Source organism: Taudactylus pleione, unplaced genomic scaffold, assembly GCF_031769625.1.
Source record: "Taudactylus pleione unplaced genomic scaffold, aTauple2 ptg000055l, whole genome shotgun sequence".
Classification (NCBI taxonomy): Eukaryota; Metazoa; Chordata; class Amphibia; order Anura; family Myobatrachidae; genus Taudactylus; species Taudactylus pleione.
The window spans coordinates 15076110-15090792 of NW_028284457.1; positions in this window are offsets into that span (position 1 = coordinate 15076110).

The window sequence follows — 14683 nt, forward strand, 5'->3', positions numbered from 1 at the left end:
CTTGAAGGGGAACAATACGACCTGAATAGCTTAAACCCGTAACTAATAGGAAGGAACTATTTCAGTGTTTGGATTATCCTGAGGATGTACCAGATACTCATACAACATCTGTGCATGTGTGTTTACTAATACCCCTTTTACACCAGAGCTAAAACCTGGTTATTACAGGGTTAACCCGGGTAGCTCCTTGGTGTAAAAGGGTAAAGGGTTGGATTACCGGGTCGAGTGACCCAGCAATCCAACCCAGGTAAATTGCAGGGTTTAACATGGGAAACCCTGCAGTGTGAACGGCGCGCTCCGGGTCGATGACCTGGAGCGCACCTCATGCCGGCCGATTGGTCCGGCTTCAGTGGCGCTTGGAGATTACGTCATCTCCAAGCGTCCATTTCAACGCCGGAAAAGCCGGGTCAATGCAGACACGGCTCCGGTGTGAACGGCGCCAACTCAGGAATATCCTGGGTCGGCGCCGGGGAAATTCTGGGTCTGATCCGGGTTGGAACTCTCTTCCAACTCCGGGTCAGACCCGGAATTTTGGTGTAAAAGCGGTATAATATTAATGTGCATTTTTAAGAGTAACATATTTATATTGTACAAAGTTATATGATTACAAAATCATTAGAAATATGTTGTATTATGTGATATTACTTTATTATTCAATAATGTGGAAAATGTTGTATTTTAGCTGAAAATCTCTTCCATTTATTTATAAAATAAAATACGTCCAAATATCTAGGACTCATTAGTTCATTACCAGATACCGCCGTTGGCCACTAGAAAATATCATTTTATTTCTAGTGTGAACATGTTATTTTATATATAAACACACGTATAAATGATATAATAAAACTATTTAGGTGTATATTTATGGATTTTTAAACAAAATAATTTCACTGGCAATCGGATGCCAGAAGGATTTTATGTTTGGGCGGCAATATACAATTTAATTTTGGCACCCCCCCATACCCTCCTCCCCTCCCTTGCCCAACTTACCTGTTGCTAGGCCGGAGCAGCAGGAGGGGGAATGGAGTGGCAGCTGTGGACGGTCAGAGGCTGTGCTTTATAGCAAGGGGTAGCTCCACCCCAAAAGAAAAATATTTTAAAGGCACCAGTGGAGTGGCGGCCTCGGAAAGTCAGATGCTGTGCTTTATAGCATTTGCTGCACAGCCCCTGAGCTGTATGGAGGAAGAGGAGTATAGTGCTGTGTTTTAACTTAAAGATCGCACATTACACCTCCGTGCAGTGCAGGGGCTGTGCAGCCTACTGCTATAATGCACAGACCCTGATCGTCCAAGGTCGCCACTCCTCTGGTGCCTTTCAAATGCCCCGTTCTGATGCCTATGCTGGCAAGGAATGCCGTAGCATTTTCGGAGGCCTAGCACCCACTGGTGGATTCCTGATATATGTTTTTTTTTTCTTTTCCTTTTTATTAAAGATTTTCATTATTGAAAATGGTAAAAAAGTATAGGAAACTGGCATGGTGGGTGTATTTAAAAGGCTAAGGAGTAGGGGGCATGCACTGTATCACGGTTTCTAAATGCAAAACCATTATTAAGTATACAAGGTGCTGCTGGGGTGTAGACAGGGGATATAAGGAGTGAGTGGTTGGGGAGAGGGGCACAACTACTAACTTGCCTGGTGTGAATATATACGCCCCTGACTAACACGAATATGCAACGTACAGATTATCTTCCTTATTGCTACTACTCAAGTCTCTAGAATGACATATGCTTGGAATTTGTTGCGCATTACTTAATTGCAGGTATCTAAAACACAATCTGTGTAAAGCACTATTTTTCACTCAAATGCTTGACTGTAATGATAACCTCTTGTAAGTGTCAGGTGCTTTAATCCCATGTCTGTGCCACTGTACTGCATTTGGTATTGTACTGTAGATCAGTGGTTCTCAAACTTGGTCCTCAGGACACACACAGGTCACGTTTTGCAGGTCACCCAGCAGGTGCACAGGTGTATTCATTACTCACTGACACATTTTAAAAGATCCACAGGAGGAGCTAATTATTTAACTTGAGATTCTGTGAGGAGACCTTTCAGTAACGCACAGTGGGTGGCATCCGGAAGATAATATCCCAGCAGCTGCCAATAGCAGAGGGATCTCCCGACCCCTCTTCATCCATGCCCCCTCCCCCATTGTCTGCTTGTTGGATAAGTATTAAATAGATTTTCTTGACATAATTTAATTATACAAAATAAAAAAGGTACAATTTCGGATTGCCAGTTAAGTGGTTAAAATACCTATTTGGGTTCCATATAGAGAGAATGTAATGAGTAACCAAATTATTTTTATCAGATTAAACTTGCCATATATTGTCAGAGGAAGATGTGACCAACATTGGATTTTATTTTGTTTGCAGAATGTGTTTAAAGGGGAGGTTTAGGGTGAGGGGAGGGGGAGGTAAGGTTTAGGCACTAGGGGAGAGGTTAGGTATAGGGGGAGGGGGAGGTAAGATTTAGGCACTAGGGGAGAGATTAGGAATAGGGTGAGGGGAGGGGGAGGTAAGGTTTAGGCACTGGGGGAGAGGTTAGGTATAGGGGGAGGGGAGGGGGAGCTAAGGTTTAGGCACTGGGGGAGAGGTTAGGTATAGGGTGAGGGGAGGGGGAGGTAAGGTTTAGGCACTGGGGGAGAGGTTAGGTATAGGGTGAGGGGAGGGGGAGGTAAGGTTTAGGCACTGGGGGAGAGGTTAGGTATAGGGTGAGGGGAGGGGGAGGTAAGGTTTAGGCACTGGGGGTGAGGGGAGGGGGAGGTAAGGTTTAGGCACTAGGGGAGAGGTTAGGTATAGGGTGAGGGGAGGGGGAGGTAAGGTTTAGGCACTAGGGGAGAGGTTAGGTATAGGGTGAGTGGAGGGGGAGGTAAGGTTTAGGCACTGGGGGAGAGGTTAGGTTTAGACACCAGGAAGGGAGGGTTAGGATACCCACCAACAGGTGTCAGTATCCTAACCCTGTCGGGATGCTGGCATCGGGATTCTGATCACTGGGATCCCGTACCCAACCCGTTTAAAGCCTTCACATACTTTACTTACTCACATGGCTTCCCAAATAGCAGAAAGAAGAGATTGATTCATTGGGGTATGAAATCAATAGTTGCTACTAACCCTAAAGTTTGTGCATTAAATTATGTTCAATTCCTGCACTTCTATAACAAGGATATTCAATGGTTCTACAATTCAGAACAATGGAGAAACGTGAGCCCAGTCAGTAATGAGATTCTGCAGTAAAAGGTGCATGTGAGTAATCACTGAGTTTGTCTTTGGCCTACAGTATACTTACTAGCATCTTCAGGGTAAAGAAAACAACAGTCTTTCAAAACACTGTCTTGCATGACATAGTTGTATACAGTAGTATATGACCATACAGTAACATGAATCCTCCTACTTCTCACCTCAGCATGGTGTCTGCTAGACTTTTGGAATTTGACTGAAAAGTCTACATAAATGACAATGTTGATGTTCTTATACTGTACTGTAGTTACATTGATTTATGCTAATAGCTAGCCATGGGATGGCCTCTTTAGCTAATAATTGTGGAATCTTTCTATTAATGGCCACAAGAATCAGCAGTGGTGGGGCCTTAGTAGTGACATGCAAAGGAGACGGCCTCTGTGCCAAATTGGGTCCTTTCTTTCCCATAAATTGTTCTACCACTGCTCCCTTCATCCGCTCGGGAAATTCTACACAACAGGGGTTGTTGCAGTACTATAGCCAACAAGGTTTTGGTTTGCTATAAATAACATGACTTTCTCAGCCAGAGTAGTACCAGTATCCTCAGGTCAGTGATGCTCTTCTCCGCATCAGAAGTCTAGGAGCTGATTGAGGTCATGATTTATGAGGTTAAACTCAATTTTAATAAACTCTATTTCACCAGCCAGTAGAGTTTAGCAAGTTCTCAGGGTTATGTTCAGTCTAGTGATCAGATGAGTAAATCAGCATTCACATTTCTCCAGACTGATAGCTGTATCAGCTACTTATATTGCAGCATAAAACACCCATTTCCAGAGTTGTATGCTGATAGCATCACTGCTGTGTCTTTGGACGCAATAGTGATGCTACGATATGTTAATTCCGCTGGAGGCGTCGCAGATCAGATCACCATAGCAACCATCGGTCGCGGCATTGACCATCTGAGTGAGCCTAAGGCTACTCAGAACGGTCGTCGCAGCTCCGTAGCCAAGGCCAGTAAATCTGCTTTGGATGACATAGACACTGGCCCCGGCACTCCCAGAAATTTGGGATGACATGCCCCTTTTTTCGGGATGCTGGCTGTCACTGCCTATTCCTTGCCCGGAAACTGCGGCTTAGGGGTACTGCAACCGTAGTCGCAGAAGGAGGCCTACGAATGCGCAGATCAACGATCAAAGTTGTACGCAAACCATCTGGTTTGCATACAACTGGAAATCAGACTGTATATCCCACGGACCACATAACCCAAGTTCAGACCGACTAACATCTTTAATGGCCAGTTCATAGTTTCATGCCTGTATAAAGTACTGTTTTGTGGATATGTGGACTATCTAGAACAGTGGTTCTCAACTCCAAACCTCATGTACCACCAATAGGTCATGTTTTGAGGATTCTATCTGGGGAAGCAGGTGGGATAATTACGGACCCAGCAAAATAGATTAACTCACCTGTACATGTTTAAAGGAATCCATAAAACATAGGGCCTGATTCAGAGCCGGACGCTATTAGCGCTCGCTCGTTCAGAAAAAGGGGTTGGCTATTCAAATGAACCGTTCGCTCTTTGCGGTCTGTTGACGCCTCTATTTCTGAACGAGCGAACAAAACATGCGGACGTTTATTTGAAAAATACGCCCCCTGGCCGCTCGCATCATACGTCGTGTCCGCTATTTATTAGATTAATCAAGTACATCGAACAGCGTATGAACTGCTCGCTAATCTTGTGGCTGGTTTTTCCTACCACTATATTGCGAGCAGTTCTGACTATAAAACAACCAAGTGACGTGGTCAATGACGCTGCTGTATTAATTATGCACACCCATAAAACGCCCGTTTTGACCTTTAATCACGCCTGCGTTCTTAATTCCACTCCCCGTTTTCAAGCACTTTCCACTGTTACCACCCACATACGCATCCTCATGTAACTCAAAATAGCAGGCATTCGCTATATAGCGAACAAACGATTTTCAGCCGCACTGACTGGTTTGCGCATGCGTATTACAAACCGTACGCATGCGCAGATGGACGAACATCGTTCGGAACGAGCGTACGGCCGCTTACGAGCGGCTCTGAATGAGGTCCATAATCTGTTGTGGATACTTCAGGACTGGATTTGAGAAACATTGATCTAGAACAGTGTTTCCCAACTACATCCTCAACGACCTCTAACAGTGTATGTTTTCCAGATCTACTAGTTGGTGTATATGTGTATTTATAACTGGCTGACACATTTTAAAAAATCCACAGGTGGTGTTAATTATTTTACTGTGATGCTCAAGAGATCTGTAAAACCTGCACTATTAGAGGTACCTGAGTTGGAAACACTGATCTAGAATTCCTGGAACTAATTTAGGGTTTATTTCCCCAAATGCTTAGTTTTTGTTTTACAGTTATTTATATAACAGAGCACTTTACAGAGAATATTTCACTCATTCACACCAGTCCCTGCCCCAGTGGAGCTTGCAATCTATGGGGTCTATTTACTAAGCAGTGTTAGGAGTTAGAGTGAAAAGTGATAAGGTGCCAGCCAATCAGCTCGCAACTGTCATTTTTCAAACACAGCCTGTGAGATGGCAGTTAGGAGCTGATTGGCTGGCACCTTATCACTTTTCACTCTGTCTCCTAACACTGCTTAGTAAATAGACCCCTTTATTCCCTATCACATGGGTATATATGCACACTACTATTTTTTACTTCAGAAGGCAATTAACCTACTAGTATGTTTTTGTAGTGTGTGAGAGGAAACCGGAGAATCTAGAGGAAACCCATGCAAGCACTGGGAAAACATACAAACTCCACACCGATAAGGCTTAGGTCAGGAATTAAACTCCTGACCTCAGGACTATGAGGCAGTAACGCTTATAGCCTTACTAATGCCAAACTGTGCATAATATCATACTTATTAAAATGTATTTCTCCACACTGTATCTGGCATTCCAATCTTCATTAACTGCTTAACACCGTAATAAAGTAGGAATAACTGACATTCTCCCCAAATAGCTGCTATTATTTACTTTCCTTTTTCTAGGTTTATGAGCATTCTGGATACTGGTTTTCTGACCTATATCTGTGCTTGGAACATACAATCTGTACCAATACATTTGACAGGTTGAGAATTCTGGGTGTGGTATATTTGGTCGACATTCGCAATGTCAACATGATCATAATGTCTACATGCTTGGGGTGTCGACATTGATTACAACGGCATCACTAATGAAATGTTGACATGATTATAATGTCAACAAAACATCCCTGATAGTCTTGTGGTGACCTGGTATGGTATAGCAGTATCTTCCAGGTCCACTATAAAAACCGGAAGCATCACAGTTATGGGGCATATTCATACAAAAATGCAAAAGCGCATAGATCACATAATTCCTACATGAATATAACATATTAAAATTTAAAACAATAATAATAATTAAATCATAAGAACATCAAATTGTCTCATAATAACATCATCACAAAGGGAATGTATAGTTCAAATACACTAAAATATGTGTTAAATATACTGTATATAAACAAGCTAAAAACGGGGTACCAACTATAAAAACCATTTGACCTCAAAATCCTTATTGAGGCCATTGGGGCGAATGGTGTTCAGTTTATAAATCCATGACATTTCAGCCTTGGAGAGCATTCTTTCTTCATCCCTATCTCTCCAATTAGCTTTAATATGCTGGATCCCCATAAATTGCTTAATGGTGCATACACACGGTCAGATTTTTCTTCAGATCTGAACGATAACAATTTCAAAAATCGTTCAATCGTTCATATCTGAAGGAAAATCTGACATGTCTGAACGATGAACGATGCGCGTTCCCGATGGTCAGATAACGATAACTGATGTGTTTGCAGTCAGATTTGGATGATTTCAGTCATTTTAATGCAGTCAAAAATCGTTCATAGTTGAAATCTTTGGTTAAATCGTTCATCTGACACATCTGACAAATCTGACCGTGTGTATGCACCTTAATACCCTTAGTGCAACTATTCTGTTTGAGCTTAAAATATTCAGACAGACTAAGGGCCTGATTCAGACCCGGTCGCTATGCTGCATTCTCTCGCAGCAAAAAAGAGACCCGGTATGCAAATATGCAATTGCACTGTCTGGCTGAAGGACGCCCTCTGTCTTACAGCGCGACGGCAGAGCGAACGCACGCTGTAGTATAAAGCCGCCCACCTCTCACTCGTAGCACACGTCATCTCCAGGAAGTGAGTGATTAATCGAGTACATCGAATGGCTTTAATGCTGTACGCAGCTCTTGTGGTAGACCTTACCCCACCGTAACAGTGCGATCAGTTCAGCCTGAAATAAACCCAAGTCACGTGTACAATGATGCTACTTTGCTAATTATGCACTCCCATTAAACTCTGTTTGACGGTCAGACACGCCTGCGTTCGCAGCACCACTCCTCCGTTCACAAGCACCTTCCCCTGTTACCACCCACAAACGGCACTATCTGTCACTCAAAGTAGCGGCCCATCTGCGAGCTACAAGCGATCGCTTCCCCATCGCAGTGACTGGTACGCGCACTGCGATGCATACACATGTGCAGACGGGCGACCTTTGCTCAAAGCGAGCGAGCGCAACTTAGCGTCCGGGTCTGAATCAGGCCCTATGTGTCATTAAACCTTTCTTTATATTTCGGGTGTGTTCACCCAACCGGGTTTTAAAAGCCCTAGTCATTCTGCCAATATAGAATAATCCATATGTGAATTGTATCAAATACACTACATTACATATATGACAAGTAGTGCCCCGATGGCCTCAATAAGGATTTTGAGGTCAAATGGTTTTTATAGTTGGTTCCCCGTTTTTAGCTTATTTTTATATATTTTACACATCTTTAGGGTATTAGAACTATACATTCCCTTTGTAATTATGTTTTTATGAGACAATTCAATGTTCTTAGGATTGAACTATTATTATTGTTTTTATATGTTACAGTATATTTATGTGGGAAATTATGTGATTTATGCACTTTTGCATTTTTATATGAATATGACCCATAACTGTGATGCTTCTGGTTTTTTGTTTACATATTAGTCCACACAGAGTAGCCATTTCCGGTTTGCGAATGACGTGCACTTCCGGTGGGTGACCTCATGGCTTGTTAGACTTCCGGTTGGCTGCCTGATGAGAGGGCTTCCTGTTGCGCGCCTTCTGGCACATGGCACACCAAGAGTAGTAGCGGGAATCCCCTGCGGCTATGGCTGCGTAACCGGAAGTCACTTCCAGTTTCGCGTTTAGGATCGATCTATAGCCTATTTTTATATTTTATGTTTTCTCATGCGTCAATATACTTTTTAGAAGACTGTGTATCCGTATTGTTGTTTATTGACTTATAAACTATGTTTTTAGTGGGTTATTTACTTGGTAATGATTATCATGGATAATAATGTCACTTCCTGTTGAGTACATATATAAAGAGGGACCTTTGACACAGCGTGCAGCCCTGAGGAGATTCCTTGAGACTTGAAACGCGTTGGCAGTGTTTTGTACTCACCTGTGTATATCCTGACACCATTTGTGATACTTGGTTTATTGAATCCAGCCGGTGGGGAACCTTTTGTGACTGAGCCTGGAGATGAGGAGGGAAGTCTCTGGAGCCTCCCACTTATAAACATCCATTTCCATGCTCCTTCCATTAGGAGCTAACACGATACGGGTCCAATTTGCACTATTTTCCTGGGTAACTCCATACCTATTTATTGTCTGCTTTTTTTTAGCTTACTTGGTATGGCTATTTTTATGTGAAACTCGTTTTATTGTACCTTTTGACGTGGCTGATTTTTATGAATGAAATTACATTTGATCAGCACTGTGTGTTCTCGTCTCTACTCTTTTTTTGAGAGTGTGTGACCAGAGGAGGGATTATACTTCATGCAACATTGTAAAGACTGTCTATTGAAGAACTTTCACACTTATGAATATTTCATATGAAGGCCTCACTTACTAAAGGAGAACCTGCATGAGATTGAACTAACGTCTATAATAGGTCCTCCCTTGTTTGATCTTTTGATTTTACCCAACTTGGGGCAACATATGAATTTTGTCTATATAGGTGACAACAGTAGCGCCCTGAGAATTTCGTCTCTATTCTTCTCTTTGTAATTTTTGTTGTGTTGGGGAACAGCTTGTAACGTCTTGGGCTGCACATCTAGGAGCGCCAGTGTGATTGTCACTTTTACTATATGACTGATCTTAATGCCTAAACCTCCCCCTGGTCAGCAGCCTAACCCTCTCCCTAGTGCCTAACCTCCCCTCCTGCAACCTAACCCTCCCACTAGTGCCTAATCCTTACCTTCTCACCTGCAGCTTAACCCTAACCCTCCCCCTTAGTGCCTAATCCTAACATCCTCTCCCGCATCCTAACCCTCCCACCAGTGCCTAATCCTTACCTTCCCACCTGCATCTTAACCCTAACCATCCCCCTAGTGCCTAATCCTGATCTCCCACACCCTAACCCCCCCCCCCATTAGTGGCCTAACCCTCCCCCCAGTGCCTAAGCAGCCTAACTCTCTGCCGGCGGGCCGTGCAGAATGTTGACATTTCACATGTTGACACTGCACATGTCGACATTGTGAACATCATCACATTGTCAAAATTGTGGTGTTGACATTATGAAGGTTGCATTTTAAATGTCAACATGACTACTTCCCGAATATTCTAAGCTTAACCTATTTACATACTATTCTATGAAAACAAGACCTGAAGAAATACTGTACATCCTGCAGCCACATCACAAAACCATCCCACTACTACTATTATTTAAAGTTTTTGATACTGTCACAGAGTCGTGGTTAGAAGCCAAAATACGCTCTTCACCCAAAATCTCTCTTAATTATCATAATAAATGATTGAGGTAGACATGTTATATGACAATTACTCTGGTATTCTGGACCCAGACATTTGATTATGCATGTTTTTATTACATCATACATTACCAAGGTTATTTAAAATTATCCATTGCAAAAATGTGTTTCAACTTTTATTAAGCAGACTGATTCTCCCAATGAGCTGATGCACTATAACAGTTGGCATAGCGCATCTTGTGTGATTTTGATCTGTAAACACTCAGGGAGATACATTGTCTTATACATTGTCTTATACAGACCTGCGCCATTCTGCCACTTTCACTTAATTGCTCATGTAGAGGTGGGATGGGGAAGGGAAGAGGCTGGCACAAGGAGGCATTTATACAAATGTGGCTCATGCAGCTCTGCTGAATCACGCATATCTATAAAGCAGTTGCCAATACAAGCTGAGGATGGCTTGTAGTAAATCAGGTGCATATGTTGTTGATGTGGAGGCATGTGGGCATGGCTCTGCATATTGGCGAAAATATAAATTTTTCCATTGTTTTAGAGTAATTTACACTCATTTAGTTTTGCCGTTTTGAAAAGTTAATGTTAATGCACGGGTATGACGTTTGTCTGGTGCCCCCTCACAGTCGGGTAGTTGCCATAGAGGATTGCGATAGTATCAAAGACTACATCAGCAGAATGCCCCGGGGTTGTTGAAAAGTTGGACACATGCACCTAAGATGACATGGGTGGAAAAGAGAGGTCTGGAACTACATAGATGAAATGTGTATTCAACAATAAACAATCTTTAATTATTGTAACCACTTTGTCGCAAGAGGTGTTTTTCCACACATGCATAACTGGTCTGATGCGATGCTGTGTCGTTACATGCAACCACTGATCCCGACCCTGTTCCTCATCTTCCTTCCCCTGTAACCTCACATTGAAGGTGTGCATGTCAGCTGGTTTTCACGCCCCTTGCATAATAATCATCCCCACTCTAGCAGATGCAAAATATACCCCACCTAATAGATATAGTCATATTTCTGTAGGTCTATGTGAGCTATATGTGTAAATACAAATTTACTGCACTCTGCCCATGTTAAGACACTAGGAGGGGATGAGACTCGGGTCATGACCCCCTGGGCTATCTGGGCGTACTGGTAAGTTAGTGAAGCTTGATGGCCTGATAATGCTGTTCCTCATGAGGACTAAGGGGAGAGGAATGTTGACTGCTGCAGTACTGAGAACACCACAACTGGATTGCAGCTAGGATGAGTGTATCAGGTGTACAGAGTTAATTAGCCAAGTGTAGGCACTGAAGCAGTATATAGGTATATGGGATTGCCTGTATGTTGGCCCTTGAAGATAGGAGCTGGTTTCCAAGTTATTCAGTGTAGGGACACTGATGCAGGTAAGCAGAATATCCAGTATAGGAACACAAGGCCTGATTCTGACCCGCTCACGAGCGCTGTACGCTCGCAAGCGGGTCGATGGTGCCGAAGTGCACATGCGCACGACGGAGGGAGCTCCGTCATGCGCATGTGCGAGACCCGACGAGCGATGAGGAAGCCGTCGCTCGGGGTCTCGCACAAAAGGGGGCGTGATGTCGATGGTGACTGACAGCACGCCCCCTTTGGTGGGCGTGCCAGGGGTGTGGCTGCCAGACGGAGGCGTTCCCATGGGAACGCCTACCGTCTTGGGCCGGCCCCACTGACATCACTAGTGATGTCAGTGGGAGTGATTTTGGCTCTGATAGAAGGGTCTACCGCAGGGTCTCGTCGCAAGCCCGATGGTCGCGATGGTCTTGACCTTCGCGACCATCATTATGGACGCTCGCTATAGCTGTGGGTGGTAACAGCTATTATGGAACGCTCGCTATAGATGTGGGTGGTAACCCACAGCCGCTCCAAGAACAGGTAGGAGGGCCCTGATTCAGAGCGAGCGCTCTGGTCAGAGCGTTTGGCTCTGAATCAGGCCCACTGATACAGGAACTGAAGTGCAGGATGCAAAACAGGGACCTGGAGCCAAGGTACTAAGCCTATGTGAGAGTAGTTGTATTCTCAATGTACTGCCAGTACTTTAGTAGAGTGCCTTCAAAGGTGATTGGTCCATTTAGTCACATGACCAGGACCTGCTGTACTCTGACTGGTTAGGCGGCTGGATGACATCACATTAATATGGCGGCGCCCGTGATCTGGAGATGCGGGAATCACTGGGATAGGACACCAGCCATGTGTAGGTGAGTGCTGGGCCCTGCTATGCGGCTCTGGGGGACCTGCAGGACCGAAGGGTACACCCAGTATCTGGTGTGTGACATGTTAGAAGGGCCTTCCCTCCCTGTACCGCTCTCCAGTCTTAAGGAATTATATCAGATACATACAGGTTTCTGAGCATATATAGAGTAAAAATAACACAAAATACACAAAAGAAATCTGGCATAGTACTCGCGCTACATCAGAATAATGATTCAGCAGGGATCACAACTGCGATTACGCACGCAAAAGTCTGATTGTTTCGTTCTACGCATGCATATGCATCGCAGTGCGCAGACCTATCGCAGAGTGATTGACAGGAAGTACCGTTTGGGGGAGGTGACGGGTGGGTGGGTGTCGAAACGCAGATGTGCCAGTGCGTTTTAACGAGACTGCCTTTGAATCTCTATACACCCGTGCCTATACCTTCTGATATCCTGCCTATAAATCTCTAAGGATGACGCTATTTTGCGTACGCAGTTATACAGTAAATAAAGACTCCAGACCTAGAACCTGTGGTTCCAAAGCACAAAGTATTATTCAAGTAAAAGTACAGTCAGTTACACGCTAGTTATAAGTACAATTTGGCGCAAAGGAATTATACAGACCCAAGTACAGTTATACATACGCAGCGCTCTGGACCAGATGTAGGCATCAGCAAGAAACCCCTTGTCAATCAGCATTCAGCATGAAGACCAGGAACCCAGGGTCAGAGCACACATATTTATACACCCCAGAAATAAACAATACAATAGAGAAGTTTGTTGCTAATACCATTGGTCCTAAAGGAGAGGGCATATGTTACAAGGCATTTAACAGGTAGGTTCAAATAGACACAGTCCAGCCTCTAACAACTGGTGGTCTCTGGTTTCCCGCCTCATGCAAATCCTAACAGTTGGTCATATAATGTACATTTTGTTGCTTGAAGTCCCTGCGGTCCATAAGTTGAGAATGCATGTTGCGATCTCTCCATCGATATTACCAGAATACTGTTGAGAGAGTACGCATCAGTACAATACCAAACATGGCTTACTTATCACGTATAAAACCTTAGTTACGAAATAATCTTTATTTCCTAGCAATTATAATAAATGTGCATACTTGAATCTTATACCTTAAAGCTTATGGAACCTTGTATGTGAATATGTAATGTGTGAGTATGTGGGGTTGGATGTAAAGACGCTAGTTAACTTGGGGCAGATGCGTGTGCATGAAGCTAATATTCAGCGTTTTCATACAGGATCTTATGCATTTGCTAATATGCAACTAGTTAACAGCGCAATTGTGCGTATTAATGTGTGTATGAGAAATGGTGTAAGATGCAATCGCATGATGCTAATAGTAATATCACCACATGTACTAAAGTGTGAGTTTATCTAAAATGGCGCTTGGGCGGCCATTCACAAAATGGCGTCTTGCGATCTCATTTCCAAGATGGTGTCTTGCGGCCAATCGCAAGATCGCATCGCTGCAATCCAATTTTAAACTGATCTTGTCTCAGCCAATTATCCAGCTTCGACAGTCCACCCTTTGGTAGCAAACAACATGCTATCACAATCTGATTTTAAAATATAATTTAGGCTTACATTTATATACTATTTAGTGTTATTATGGGATGGCACAAGGTGGTTCTTAATCCATCAATAATGTGTCTCTGAGTGGGGACATAAAACTACTATTATACGCACACCGCGGATCTTGGAAGATCATGTGAAAGGTGTGAGGATACACCAGTCCTATAAAGGCAGTCTTGAAGGGGAATTTGAGACTTTACATTATCTGAGGTGTTTTAAAAATAACATTTCAATAATACATTCTATGCAGGTCTAAATATAATACATTAAATGATGGTATTTCCTAGTTCAGGGTTGTAATGCAGTTCTGTATTTACCTTGGTATTCATACTGACCATCATCATGATTTCGTTCTTTTGTTTTACTCTATTTTTACATTTTCCACACTTCAACACAATAGGAACACACCGGACACATATGCCAATTATTATGATGACAATCAGTATAAGGATTTAGAATTTGCCGATGCTGGCGATCACTTCCTGGACCCATTCCCCTAGACCTGAAAACCATTTCACTGGGTTCAGCCATGAAACCCATCCTTCTATATTCTCCCCTACTTCAGCCACTGAAGCATTATGGTTCTTATGAAATTCCCATTTTAGCTGCAGAATGAAATCCATCTTCCGGTCTATCACTTCCTTAGGGTCGCTGGTATCATTGGTGACATAGGTGCAACATTTTACTCAAAATTGGGTGGCCAATGTTACGCAATACCATCCAGTAACAGCAGTTAAATAATTTAACACTAGCCTGTGTTGCACCAGTTCTTGTACACTTGCAATTCTCTCCCTGTAAACCTGAATGTGTCATCGTAAATCTCGGTGATATTATCTATCAATTTAGCAAGTTC